We start from the raw sequence: 13,334 nt of genomic DNA on the forward strand, positions 1-13,334 counted from the left end.
AATCTCAGCATCTGGCACACATCTCAATCGTCAAGGCTGCTCCAAGCACTGGCTTAGGGTCGGTCATCTGAAGCCAGAACTCTGTAGATCATGAGCACAGTTACAGCAAGACAGTTGTGGAAAGCATCGTCACTAACTTGTTCACAGTGACTTCAGATCACAATCAGTGCAAGTTACTTAAATCGATCATGCAAGGTTACTAGTTCAGTTATCCCTTTCTGGTCCTTATCACAGATTAGTGCCTGAAGGCCACAGTCACCGGTGCGCAGACCCCTCAGATCACAGTCCTTGCAGGTTACAATCACAGGCACTTCAACATAATCATCAAAAGCCCCGACTTTGTTCACAGTCAACCCAGATTGCAATCCAGAGGTCACATTATCTCACATCACGGTGGGTCACTGTCACCTCAGATTACATCCATTCAGTTATTCAACAAATAATTATTTTATTTATTTATTTTTGAGATGGAGTCTCACTCTGTGGCCCAGGCTGGAGTGCAGTGGCACGATCTCAGCTCACTGCAACCTCCACCTCCCGGGTTCAAGCAATTCTCCTGCCTCAGCCTCCTGAGTAGCTGGGATTACAGACGTGTACCACCATGCCCAGCTAATTTCTGTATTTTTAGTAAAGACGAGGTTTCACTATGTTGGCCAAGCTGGTCTTGAAGTCCTGACTTTAGGTGATCCACCCTCCTTGGCCTCCCAAAGTACTGGGATTACAGGCATGAGCCACCGTGCCCAGCCAACAAATAATTATTGAATAGCTACTTACTGTGCGCTCCAGGCATGTGCTAAAGTCCAAGAATACTCCGTAATCAACCAGGCAAGGTTCCTGCCTTGGATGTCACAATCTGGTCAAGGGAAGAGACACAGGCCATCACAATACCAGGTAAGTGCGTGCTCAATCTGCGGAATGCCACAGAAAGAGTAATTTAGGGAATTAAGGACAGCTTTGCAGAAAGGGTGGTAATTTGGAGAAAGGGTGATACTCCAGATCGGTGGTCACTATGACTTTCAGTTCACAAATGTCTCACATCAGAGTCATCCCAGGATATGGTTACTCTACTTCACAAACAGCATGCTTTTGGGTTTTGGATGATGGGGATGGAGGTACAGAAGAAAGGTTGGAGCTGCCAAGCTAAGGCTTTTTCAGCACAAATTAAAGTGGTAAATGATACCCAAACTGCCCAGATTATCACGAGATATTCAGGCAAGGCTGATCTTATACTCTGGTTCACTTTAAGATCCTCCACTTTGTCCCTCAGCTATCCCTACCTACTCCTCCAGGTTCAAGTCAGGTACGTTCTTACATTAGTACTTAGCAAAATCGAACACTTAAACCCAGCCCTGACCTACCCCATCGCATAGTCCCAGAGACCTGGGCAATCCTCTTGGCCCTCAAAGGGAGCGGGAACGTCTCACTTCTGCCAGCCCGTTCCTGGACAAGTAACCCTTTGACCTGAAGGGCAGTTTTTGACCCATGAATCAACAAATATTGAGAACTCACTATGTCAATAGCGACCATTTATTGAGCATCATGGGTAAAGTACTACATTTGAGAACAGCTCTCCACCCTCATTTTAAGGATGAAGAGAATTAAACCTCAGGGAGATTTATTCTGTCATCCAATATTTAATGAGGATCTGTCTATACCAGACATGTTAACATGCTAGCTTTAATTCAAAGCGATTAAGTGGTGTAGTTAGAATTTGGATCCCAAGTTGCCTGATACTGTGCTTTGTCTGGATATGCATTGTGGAAGAGTCAGAAGCTCTCTGGACAGCTTTCTGTTTGAAGGAGTGGCCACCCTGATAGCCACCTGACAAATGAAAAATTCACAAAAACTGGTCTTTAAATCTAAATTAATTAAAATGAAATAAAGTTAAAAGTTCAATTCCTCAGTCCCACTAGCCACATTTCTTTTTCTTTTTTTGAAACCAAGTGTCACTCTGTCGCCTAAGCTGGAGTGCAGTGGAATGATCTCAGCTCACTGCAACCTCTGCCTCCCAGGTTCAAGCAATTCTTCTGCTTCAGCCTCCCAAGTAGCTGGGATTACAGGTGCCCACCACCACACCCGGCTAATTTTTATGTATTTATTATTTATTTATTTTGAGACAGAGTCTGTCTCCCAGGTTGGAGTACAGTGGCGTCACCTCGGTTCACTGCAAGCTCCGCCTGCTGGGTTCACGCCATTCTCCTGCCTCAGCCACTCAAGTAGCTGGGACTATAGGTGCCCGCCACCACGCCTGGCTTTTTGTATTTTTAGTAGAGACGGGGTTTCGCAGTGTTAGCCAGGATGGTCTCAATCTCTTGACCTCATGATCCACCCGCCTCGGCCTCCCAAAGTGCTGGGATTACAGGCGTGAGCCACCATGCCCGGCCTAATTTTTATATTTTTAGTAGAGACGGGGTTTCATCATGTTGGCCAGGTTGGTCTCGAACTCCTGACCTCAGGTGATCCACCTGCCTCGGCCCCCCAAAGTGCTGGGATTACAGGCATGAGCCACCTCACCCGGCCCACTAGCCACATTTCATATGCTTCATAGCCACATGTGGCTAGCAGCCACAGTATTACAGAGTATACATATGGAACATGTCTATCATCACAGAAACTTCTACGACAGCACTATATCCCATCACCCTTCTATCCCTGTCTACCCCAGTCACCACCACAGGTTCAAGTTCCTTCTCATCTATTGTCACCTGCATCCTTGCCCTCACACTGGCAATCTATCAGACTCTGCTGCCTGCCCCTAGCCATACCCTCCCACTGTGCCTTCTGCAACGTGTGATCAGCAAACTCTTCCACATCCTCAGTCTTTTCTCAGCATCTTTGCTTTATCTGAAACTTGGCTATCTACTAACTGCTGCTTCTCCAGCAGCTCTATTAGGTGAATTCTGTTTCTCATTCTCACGTGCCTCAGCGTCAGAAGTGGGTAATGCCACCCCAATGCCATTTCTAGACCAGTGTTTAGCTTCCCCTCCCTCCCACAAAATCCCTCTTCCACTGGGGCTTCACCCTCTAGATATACTATCTTGGTTCACGTCATCAGCCAACCTCCTGGTTGATGCCCCTTATTTGGCTCATGCCTTTCTGCCTCTGTCTTCGCCCCAAATGTTGTCATATTTGGTGAGCCCAAGGTCCACGTGATGTCCTCTCAGCCACGCTCCTCTCACTTCCTTGACTTTCTCATCTCCAGTGAGATTTTCAGCACTCCACAGCAGCTGCTCACTCCTGTAGTCACACCCTCAACTTTGTTTTCACCAAAAATCATTTCACGTCCAAAATGTTGACTCTCCAACCATAACCTTTGCCTTAATTAAACCCCTCAATAAGTCTTTGACCTGTATCAGGAGCTTAACGCTTGACCTCACTAATTTCTCACTATTCATTAGCCCTAAGTTTTTTTTTTTTTTTTTTTTAAGAGGAAGAAACTTGTTAAGAGAGATTAGAAAGTAACCTGTCTATGACTGAGCATGGCAGCTCATTCCTACAATCTCAATACTTTGAGAGGTCCAGGTGGGAGGATCACTTGAGCCCAGGAGTTTAAGACTAGCTGTGGGTAATGAGGAGACCCTATAAAAATTAAAAAAAAAAAAAAAAAAATAGCCAGCATGGTGACACACACCTGTGGTTCCAGCTACTCAGGAGGCTGTGGCAGGAGGATCACTTGAGCCCGGGAGGTAAAGGCTGCAGTGAGCTGTGATTGCACTACTGCCTAATGTGTCAAAGCTTTAGTGCAAATACTTGGGTCCAAACTCAGTAGTCATTGTTACCAATTACAGATTTTTACATAGGACTGAATTATACAGTAAGCCAAAAAATTTGGAATAACTGAAACTCTCCTATTTGAGTCCACTGCCAGCTAATGATATTTTTTTTTCTCAGTTTCTCTTGGCAAAGAGAGATAATAGTTTATTATAAAAGTAGTCGTGGCCGGGCGCGGTGGCTCAAGCCTGTAATCCCAGCACTTTGGGAGGCCAAGGCGGGTGGATCACGAGGTCAGGAGATCGAGACCATCCTGGCTAACACGGTGAAACCCCATCTCTACTACAAAATACAAAAAAACTAGCCGGGCGAGGTGGCGGGCGCCTGTAGTCCCAGCTACTCGGGAGGCTGAGGCAGGAGAATGGCATAAACCTGGGAGACAGAGCTTGCAGTGAGCTGAGATCCGGCCACTGTACTCCAGCCTGGGTGACAGAGCGAGACTCCGTCTCAAAAAAAAAAAAAAAAAAAAAAAAAAAAAAGTAGTCGTGCACCATAAGTGTAAAATTATGTTAAAATATTTCCCACAAAAATCATTATTTCTTTATGCATATTTTTAAAATTTTAACTGAGATTGTATATATTTATGGCATACATCATGTTTCATATATGTATACATTGTAGAAGAGTTAATCAATGGTTAAATAAAGTGTTTTGTTTTTTGTTTTTGTTTTTGTTTTTTGAGACGGAGTCTCGCTCTGTTGCCCAGGCTGGAATGCAGTGGCATAATCTCGGCTCACTGCAACCTTCACCTCCTGGGTTCAAGCGATACTCCTGCCTCAGCCTCCTAAGTAGCTGGGATTACAGGCGTGCGCCACCATGCCAGGCTAATTTTCGTATTTTTAGTAGAGACGGGCTTTTACCATGTTGGCCAAGCTGGTCTCGAACTCCTGACCTCAAGTGATCCACATGCCTCAGCCTCCCAAAGTGCTGGGATTACAGGCGTGAGCCACTGCACCCAGCCAAATCAAGCTTTTTAACATATTTATTATCTTACATCCTTATCATTTTTTGCAAATATACACTATGTTGTTATTAACTCTAGCCGTCATGATGTAACATAGATCTCTTAAACTTACTCCTCTTGTCTAACTGAAAATTTGTGTCCTTTGACCAACACTTTTCCAATTCCTCTACCCACCCCCGGCCTCTGGTGACCATCATTTTACTCTCTATTTCTATGAGTTTGACTTTTTGAGTTTTTGTTTTTTTTGACACAGGGTTTCATTCTTTTGCCTAGGCTGGAGTGCAGTGGAACCAGTATAGCTCACTGGAGCCTCAAATTCCTGGCCCAAAAGGATCCTCAATCTCCCGAGTAGCTAGGACCACAGGCACATGCCACCATGCCTAGCTAATTGTTTTTTACTCTTTTGTTTCCCTGTGTTGCCCAGGTTGGTCTCAAACTCCTGGTCTCAAGGGATCCTCCTGTCTTAGCCTCCCAAAGCAATGGATGGGATTACAGGTCTGAGCCACCATTCTTGGTCTGAGTTTGATTTTTTCACACTCTACATGTAAGTGAAATCATGCAGTATTTCTTGTTTTGTGCCTGGTTTGTGTCACATAACATAACATCTCTCAGGTTCATCCATGTTGTCGCAAATGATAGTTTCCTTCTTTTTTTAAGGCTGAATAGTACCCCATTGTCCATATGTACATTTTTCTTTATCCATTCGTGTGTTGTTGGGCACTGTGGTGGTTTCCATGTGTTGGCTGTTGTGAATAATGCTGCAGTGAACATGGGAATACAAACCTCTTTGACATGCTGATTTCAGTTCCTTTGGATATATACCCAGTAGTAGGATTCCTGGATCATACAGTAGTTCTATTCTTAATGTTTTTGTTGTTTTTTGTTTTTTATTTTGAGATGGAGTCTCACTCTGTCGCCCAATGGATGTCCCTTTACTAAAGACTAGCCAATCCTGGCCAGGCATGGTGGTTTACACCTATAATCCCAGCAGTTTGGGAGGCCAAGGCAGGCAGATTGCTTGAGCCCAGGAGTTTGAGACCAGCCTGGACAATGTAGAGAGACCCCCATCTCTACATTGGCTAGTAATAAAAAATTAGCCAGGCATGCTGATACACCCCTGCAGTCCCAGCTACTTGGGAGGCTGAGGTAGGAGGATAGCTTGGGCCCAGGAGGTCGAGGCTACAGTGAGCTGTGATCATGCCACTGCACTCCAGCCCGGACGACCCTGTCTGAAAAAAAAAAAAAAAAAAAAAAAAAAAAAAAACTAGCCAATCCCTCTGCAAAACCTATAGAAACTTCCTCTCTCCCATCTTCAAGGACCTGGTTCCTAAAATCTAAATCTTCCCCTTCAGCACACAAACATGCTCTCTAGTCTTTAAAAAATAGTAACACAGGCTGGGTGCAGTGGCTCACGCCTGTAATCCCAGCACTTTGGGAGGCCACGCGGGCAGATCACAAGGTCAGGAGTTCAAGACAAGCCTGATCAATATGGTGAAACCCTGTCTCTACTAAAAATACAAAAATTAGCCAGGCGTGGTGGCGCACACCTGTAGTCCCAGCTACTCAGGAGGCTGAGGCAAGAGAATCGCTTGAACCCAGGAGGTGGAGGTTGCAGTGAGCCAAGATCACTCCACTGCATTCCAGCCTGGGCAACAGAGTGAGACTCCGTCTCAAAAAAAAAAAAAAAAAAAATAGTAACACAGTCACTCTGGAAAACAGTTTGGCATTTTCTTCGAAAACTAAACGTGCAGCTACCACATAACCCAGAAATTGCATGCCTGGGCATTTATCCCAGAGAAATGAAGACTTATGTTCACACAAAAACCGGTACACATATGTTCATAGCAGCTTTACCCATAATAATAGCAAAAACTTAAAATTAGCTCAGGTATCCTTCAGTAGGTGAATGGTTAAAGAAACCATGGTGCATCCACACCATGGAATATTGCTCAGCAACAAACAGGAATGAACTATCAACACACAGCAACTTGGATGACTCTCCAAGGAATTATGCTGGTTATTTGTTGTTGTTGTTTTGAGACATTGTCTCACTCTATCACCCAGACTGGCATGCAGTGGCATGATCACAGTTCACTGAAGCCTCGCCTTGAACTTCCAATCTCAAGTGATCCTCCCACTTCAGCCTCCCAAGTAGCTGGGACTGTAAGTGTGCACCACCACATGAGGCTAATTTTTAAATTTTTTGTAGAGATGGGATCTCACTATGTTGCCCAGGCTGGTCTCAAACTCCCAGAATCAAGCAATCCTCCTGCCTCAGCCTCCCAAAGTGCTGGGATTACAAACACGAGCCAACGAGCCTGGCCCTGATTTTAAAAAGGTTACATACTGTATGATTCTATTTATACAATAGTTTTGGTGTTGGTTTTTTTTTTTTGGTTTGTTTTTTTGAGACAGAGTCTAGCTCTGTAGCCCAGGCTGGAGAGCAGTAGTGCAATCTTGGCTCACTGCAAGCTCCGCCTTCCAGGTTCATGCCATTCTCCTGCCTCAGCCTCCCTCCCGAGTAGCTGGGACTACAGGCGCCTGCCACCACACCCGGCTAATTTTTTGTATTTTTAGTAGAGACCAGGTTTTACCATGTTAGCCAGGATGGTCTTGATCTCCTGACCTTGTGATCCTCCTGCCTCAGCCTCCCAAAGTGCTGGGATTACAAGCGTGAGTCACCGCGCTGGCCTGTTTTTTTTGTTTTTTGAGACAGGGTCTCACTCTATCACCCAGGTTGGAGTGCAGTGGCGCAATTTCGTCCACTGCAGCCTTCGCCTCCTGGGTTCAAGCAATTCTCCTGCCTCAGCCTCCTGAGTAGCTGGGATTACAGGTGTGCACCACCATGCCTGGCTAATTTTTTTATTTTTAGGAGAGATGAGGTTTCACCATGTTGGCCAGGCTGGTCTCAAACTCCTGGCCTCAGGTGATTGGCCTGCCTCGGCCTCCCAAAGTGCTGAGATTACATGTGTGAGCCACCGCACCCGGCCTTATATAACAGTTTTTGAAATGACAAAATTTTTGTCCGGGCATGGTAGCTCACGCCTGTAATCCCAGCACTGTGGAAGGCCGAGATAGGAAGATCACCTGAGGCCAGGAGTTCGACCAGCCTGGCCAATATGCCAAAACCCCATTGCTACTAAAAATACAAAAAAAAATTAGTCACTGTGGTGGCGGGCACCTGTAACCCCAGTTACTCGGAAGGCTGAGGCAGAAGAATCTCTTGAACCTGGGAGGCGGAGGTTGCAGCGAACTGAGATTGCTCCATTGCTTCCAGCCTGGGCAACAAAAGCGAAATTCCGTCCCCTCAAAAAAAAGATGACAACATTTTCAAAATGAAGGTTGCCAGGAGTTTGGAATGGGGGCTGGGAGGAGTCAGGAGGGAAATAGGTGTGGATATCAAAGGGCAACCCTGAGGGATCTTGGTGGTATTGGAACCGTTCAGCGGTGGAGGATATACGAACCTACATGTGTGATGAAATTGTACTGAACTACACACCCATGCACATACACACACACACACACACACGAGCACAAATAAAACTGGGGACATCTGAATAAGTTTGGTGGATGTTATCAATGTCGATATCCTGGTTATGATAGTGTGTCATAGTTTTGTAGAATGTTACCACTGGGGTAACTGGGAAAAGTGTGTAAGGGATCTCTCACTATAATTTCTTACTGCATGTAAGTCTACAATTACCTCAATAAAGGTAATTGAGGTTTTCTTTTTCTTTTTGAGATGGAGTCTCACTCTGTCACCCAGGCTGGAGGGCAGTGGCGCAATCTTGGCTCACTGCAAGCTCCGCCTTCCAGGTTCACACCATTCTCCTGCCTCAGCCTTCCGAGTAGCTGGGACTACAGGTGTCCACCACCACGCCCGGCTAATTTTTTTGTATTTTTAGTAGAAATGGTCTCAATCTCCTGACCTCGTGATCTGCCCACCTCAGCCTCCCAAAGTGCTGGTATTACAGGCGTGAGCCACCGTGCCCGGCCTTTTCTTCTTTTTTTTTCAGGCAGAGCCTTGCTGTGTTGCCCATGCTGGAGTACAGTGGCACCATCTCAGCTCACTGCAACCTCTGCCTCCCGGGTTCAAGCAATTCTTGTGCCTTAGCCTCCTGGGTAGCTGGGATTACAGGTGTACACCACTACGCCCAACTCCTTTTTTTTTTGAGACAGTTTTGCTCTTGTTGCCCAGGCTAGAGCGCAATGGCGCAATCTCGGCTCACTGCAACCTCTGCCCCCCAGGTTCAAGCGATTATCCTGCCTCAGCCTCCCAAGTAGCTGTGATTACAGGCATGCACCATCACTCCCAGCTAATTTTTGCATTAATAGTAAAGACCAGGTTTTACCACGATGGCCAGGCTGGTCTCGAACTCTGAACCTCAGGTGATTCGCCCGCCTCAGCCTCCCAAAATACTGGAATTACAGGCGTGAGCCACTGTGCCCTGCCAATTTTTGTATTTTTAGTAGAGATGGGGTTTTGCCACGATGGCCAGGCTATATAGGTTTTGGGTTTTTTTTTTTTTTTTTTTTTTTTTTGAGATGGAGTCTCTCTCTGTCGCCCAGGCTGGAGTGCAGTGGTGCAATCTCGGCTCACTACAAGCTCCGCCTCCCAGGTTCACGCCATTCTCCTGTCTCAGCCTCCCAAGTAGCTGGGACTACAGGTGCCTGCCACCATGCCCAGCTAATTTTTTGTATTTTTAGTATACACAGGGTTTCACTGTGTTAGCCAGGATGGTCTCAATCTTCTGACCTCATGATCCGCCCGCCTCAGCCTCCCAAAGTGCTGGGATTACAAGTGTGAGCCACTACGCCCGGCCAGTTTTTTGGTTTTTTTGGTTTTTGTTTTTTTTGAGATGGAGTCTTGCTCTGTCACCCAGGCTGGACTGTGGTGGCACAATCTCGGCTCACTGCAAGCTCCACCTCCCGGGTTCACGCCATTCTCCTGCCTCAGCCTCCTGAGTAGCTGGGACTACAAGCGTCCGCCACCATGCCCGGCTAATTTTTTGTATTTTTAGTAGAGACGGGGTTTCACCGTGTTAGCCAGGATGGTCTTGATCTCCTGACCTTGTGATCCGCCCGCCTTGGCCTCCCAAAGTGCTAGGATTACAGGCGTGAGCCACCGCGCCCGACCTCTCAGTTTTTTAAATTAAACATTTTATTGGCGGGGCATAGCGGCTCACGCCTGTAATCTCAGCACTTTGGGAGGCCAAGGGGGGCAGATCACTTGAGGCCAGGAGTTTGAGACCAGCCTGGCCAACATGGTGAAACACTGAGTCCACCAAAAATTAGCCAGGCGTGGTGGCATGCACCTGTAGTCCCAGCTACTTGAGAGGCTGAGGTGGGAAAATCACTTGACCCTGGAAGATGGAGGTTGCAGTGAGCTGAGATCAACACCACTGTACTCCAGCCTGGGTAACAGAGCAAGACTCAAAAAAAAAAAAAAAAAAAAAAAAAAATATATATATATATATATATATATATATATATATATATGTAATAAAATGTAAAAAATGTGAGCTGTGCTAAGTTTGCATATAGGTAAAACCATACATGTAAATGTAATAAAATGTATTCAAAAATGTGAGCTGAGCCCAGAGGCTTACTTCTGTAATCCTAACACTTTGGGAAGTCAAGGCAGGAGGATCACTTCAGCCCAGGAGTTCAAGAGTAGCCTGGGCAACATAGTGAGACTTTGTTTCTACAAAAAATAAAATTGGGCCAGCCACAGTGGCTCACACCTATAATCCCAGCACTGTGGGAGGCTGAGGTGGGCGGATCACTTGAGGTCAGGAGTTTGAGACCTCCATCTCTCCTAAAAGTACAAAAATTAGCCAGGCGTGGTGGTGCGCATCTGTGGTCCCAGCTACTCGGAAGACTGAGGCAGGAGACTCTCTTGAACCCGGGAGGTTGCAGTGAGCTGCAATCGCGCCACTGTACTCCAGCCTGGGCAACGGACTGAGGCTCAGTCTCAAGAAAAAAAAGAAAAAAAAAAAGCTGGCCAAGTGTTGTGGTGCATACATGTAGTCCTAGCTATTCAGGAGGCTGAGGTGGGAGGATCATTTGAGCCCAGGAGTTTGAGACCAGCCTGGGCAACATAGGGAAAGCCTGTCTTTACAAAAAAAGTTAATAATTAGCCAGGCATGGTGGTACACACCTGTAGTCCCAGCTACTCTTAGGAGGCTGAGGTGGGAGGATCACATAAGCCCAGGAATTTGAGGCTGCAATTGAGCTATGTATGACTGCACCACTGTACTCTAGCAGAGTGAGACCTCTGGGCAGCAGGGGGAGACCCTGTCTCTAAAAACAAAACAAAACAAAAAGTCGTAGAGGATCTAAGCCCTCCTGCCCCTCCAGCCTCATCCTGTGCTCTTCTCTTTGGTGGAGCAACCCTGGCTTCTTCTCAGGACCTCAAACAGGACCAGCCTCTTACTATCCCCTGACCTGGACCACCCTTCCCCAGATCCTCCTGAGGCAGGGCTGGCTCCCCATCCTCACACAGCCTTTGGCAGCATCCCTGTTCCCTGTGTATTCTCTCATGGCAATGGCCATATCTGTAATGCATTCATCTGCTGCTTCTGTGTTCACTGTGTGACACTCGTGTTGGACTGAAAGCTCCATGTGGGTGAGAAGTAAAAAGCCTGGGCCACATTAGGTGCTCAGTGAATACTTTTGTGTCTGGTAAAATTCAGTGAAGAAATGTAAAGCATGAAAGCTTACAGCAGAGTTGGAGAGATGTAACTTACGTATCTGAAACAAGGCAGAAGCACGAGAAGACGGCAGCATCAGTGCAGAAGTGGGCCGCTCAGCCCGCGAGTGCAGGAGGTGCTGAGATGAATGGGTGTTAGCTCTCTGCGGAGAACAAAGACAATTGAAACGCCACTTTTTCGAGGTGAAAAAGGAGATTAAAAATAAAGGTTCTCCGAGGCCCAAGCAAGATCAGGATGTCAAGAGCCTGGCGTTTTTCTTCTGCTCCCTCCCAAAGCTGCCTTTCAACATTGCACGGTGCTCCTAAAAGACATCACCAAAGAGTCAGAAAACCTGCGAGTCCTGGTTCTCCCCCTTTTCCTGCCTGCTGATCCTGGCAAGGCACACGTGCTCTTTGTACCTGTTTCTCGGCTAAAATTTGAGGTTGGGAGTAGACTCTTAGGGTTCTTTTCCACGATAAAGACTTTTCCAAGTGGTCACTTGAGCCACCTCATAGGGTCTAGCTTGGATCCCGCTACCAACCCTTGAGTCAGGATCGTGGTTGGGGGCAGGGGGAGGAACTGGCTTCTAGAGGCAGCAAAATACTTGCAAGGAACCCTGCCCCTTGGCTCACAGGGCAGGAAGCGCCTGGCGGAAGGTGAAGCAGTTGAAAGCACTAGAGTTGGGAGTGAGCAAGGGGTAGTCCTGCCTGGGGTGTAGGGTTCCGGTCCCAGGCAAAACATTATTTTAGACCAACAGGAAAAACAAAAGTAGTGGTTCCCACCAACTTCCCAGCTCCAGGAAGCTGGGCATGACTAGTGATTTTTTTTTTTTCTGTTCCTCTGGCCTGTGAGCACTTCCACTTGTCTGCCAAGGCAGAGACGGCCCCATCCAGAAGCGAGAATGAGACCTCGGGGCCCTGGCGCCCTTGCGCCAACCCCCTCTCTGTTCTCACAACTTGCCTTGCCTGACCTCTGGAGAAAAACTTTAGAAAAAAATCATGCTTTCTTCCCACCTGCTCCCGCTGGCCAAAATCTCCATCAAAGCCTGGCTTCAGCCCTTCAGACTGGGAACTCTACCCAAATGGAGTGTGGGAGTGTGGGTAAGGAAGGATGGAAGGAAATAGGTCACACGCTAGCCACCGCACAACGGGGAAGAGGCCAACCTCAGAAAGGCAGAAGAGTGGCTGCCAGGCCGAGCTTCCAGGGGTGGAGAGAAGGCCTAGGAAGTCACCTTGGGGAAGCCGCCTGAGTGGGAGCAGGGCAGCCAGGGGTCAGAGCCCACAGCCTGCTGAGGACCCATCCTGGGCACGGGGCTCTGGGCTCTGTGCCCATTCTCTGATGTGCCACATTGTTCTGCTACTTCCTTCTCTGGAAGTAATAAGGGGGTTGGGGGTGGGACGGCACGGCCAGGAGTAGATGGAGCAGGGTGGAGCTGCCACTGGGGGAGGAGGCTGCGGTTCATTCCCACGACCAGCTGCCCTTCTGGCCGTCCTGGGACTGTGTGGGAAAAAGTCTGGGAAGTGTGGGGGATGGTGTGTGTGTGTGTGTGTGTGTGTGTGTTTTTCATGTGTCTGACTCCCTGGCTTGGCTTCAGTCACAGGACAAAGCCCTTTGAGAAATAGTCACCAGCCTGTGTTCCCACTGGTCTCTGTCCTGGGAGAGGCACAAGAACCCGCCCTGATGCCTGAGAGAAAGACTCTGAAGGCCTCAGGACCAACTCCCTGGAGGGGTCTTGGCGTCTAATGAATCTAGATTGGCTGACTTCCCTGGGATGCTTCTGGAACCTTCTGCTAGGCCCCCAGCTTCTTGGCAGAGCTCTATTACTAGCTGGATATCAGAATATGGGTGCAAACTAGACATGGGGAGTGAAGTCAACCATTCTCACAGCATCTACCTAAGAAGGCCAG

Source organism: Macaca thibetana, chromosome 7, assembly GCF_024542745.1.
Source record: "Macaca thibetana thibetana isolate TM-01 chromosome 7, ASM2454274v1, whole genome shotgun sequence".
Lineage (NCBI taxonomy): Eukaryota > Metazoa > Chordata > Mammalia > Primates > Cercopithecidae > Macaca > Macaca thibetana.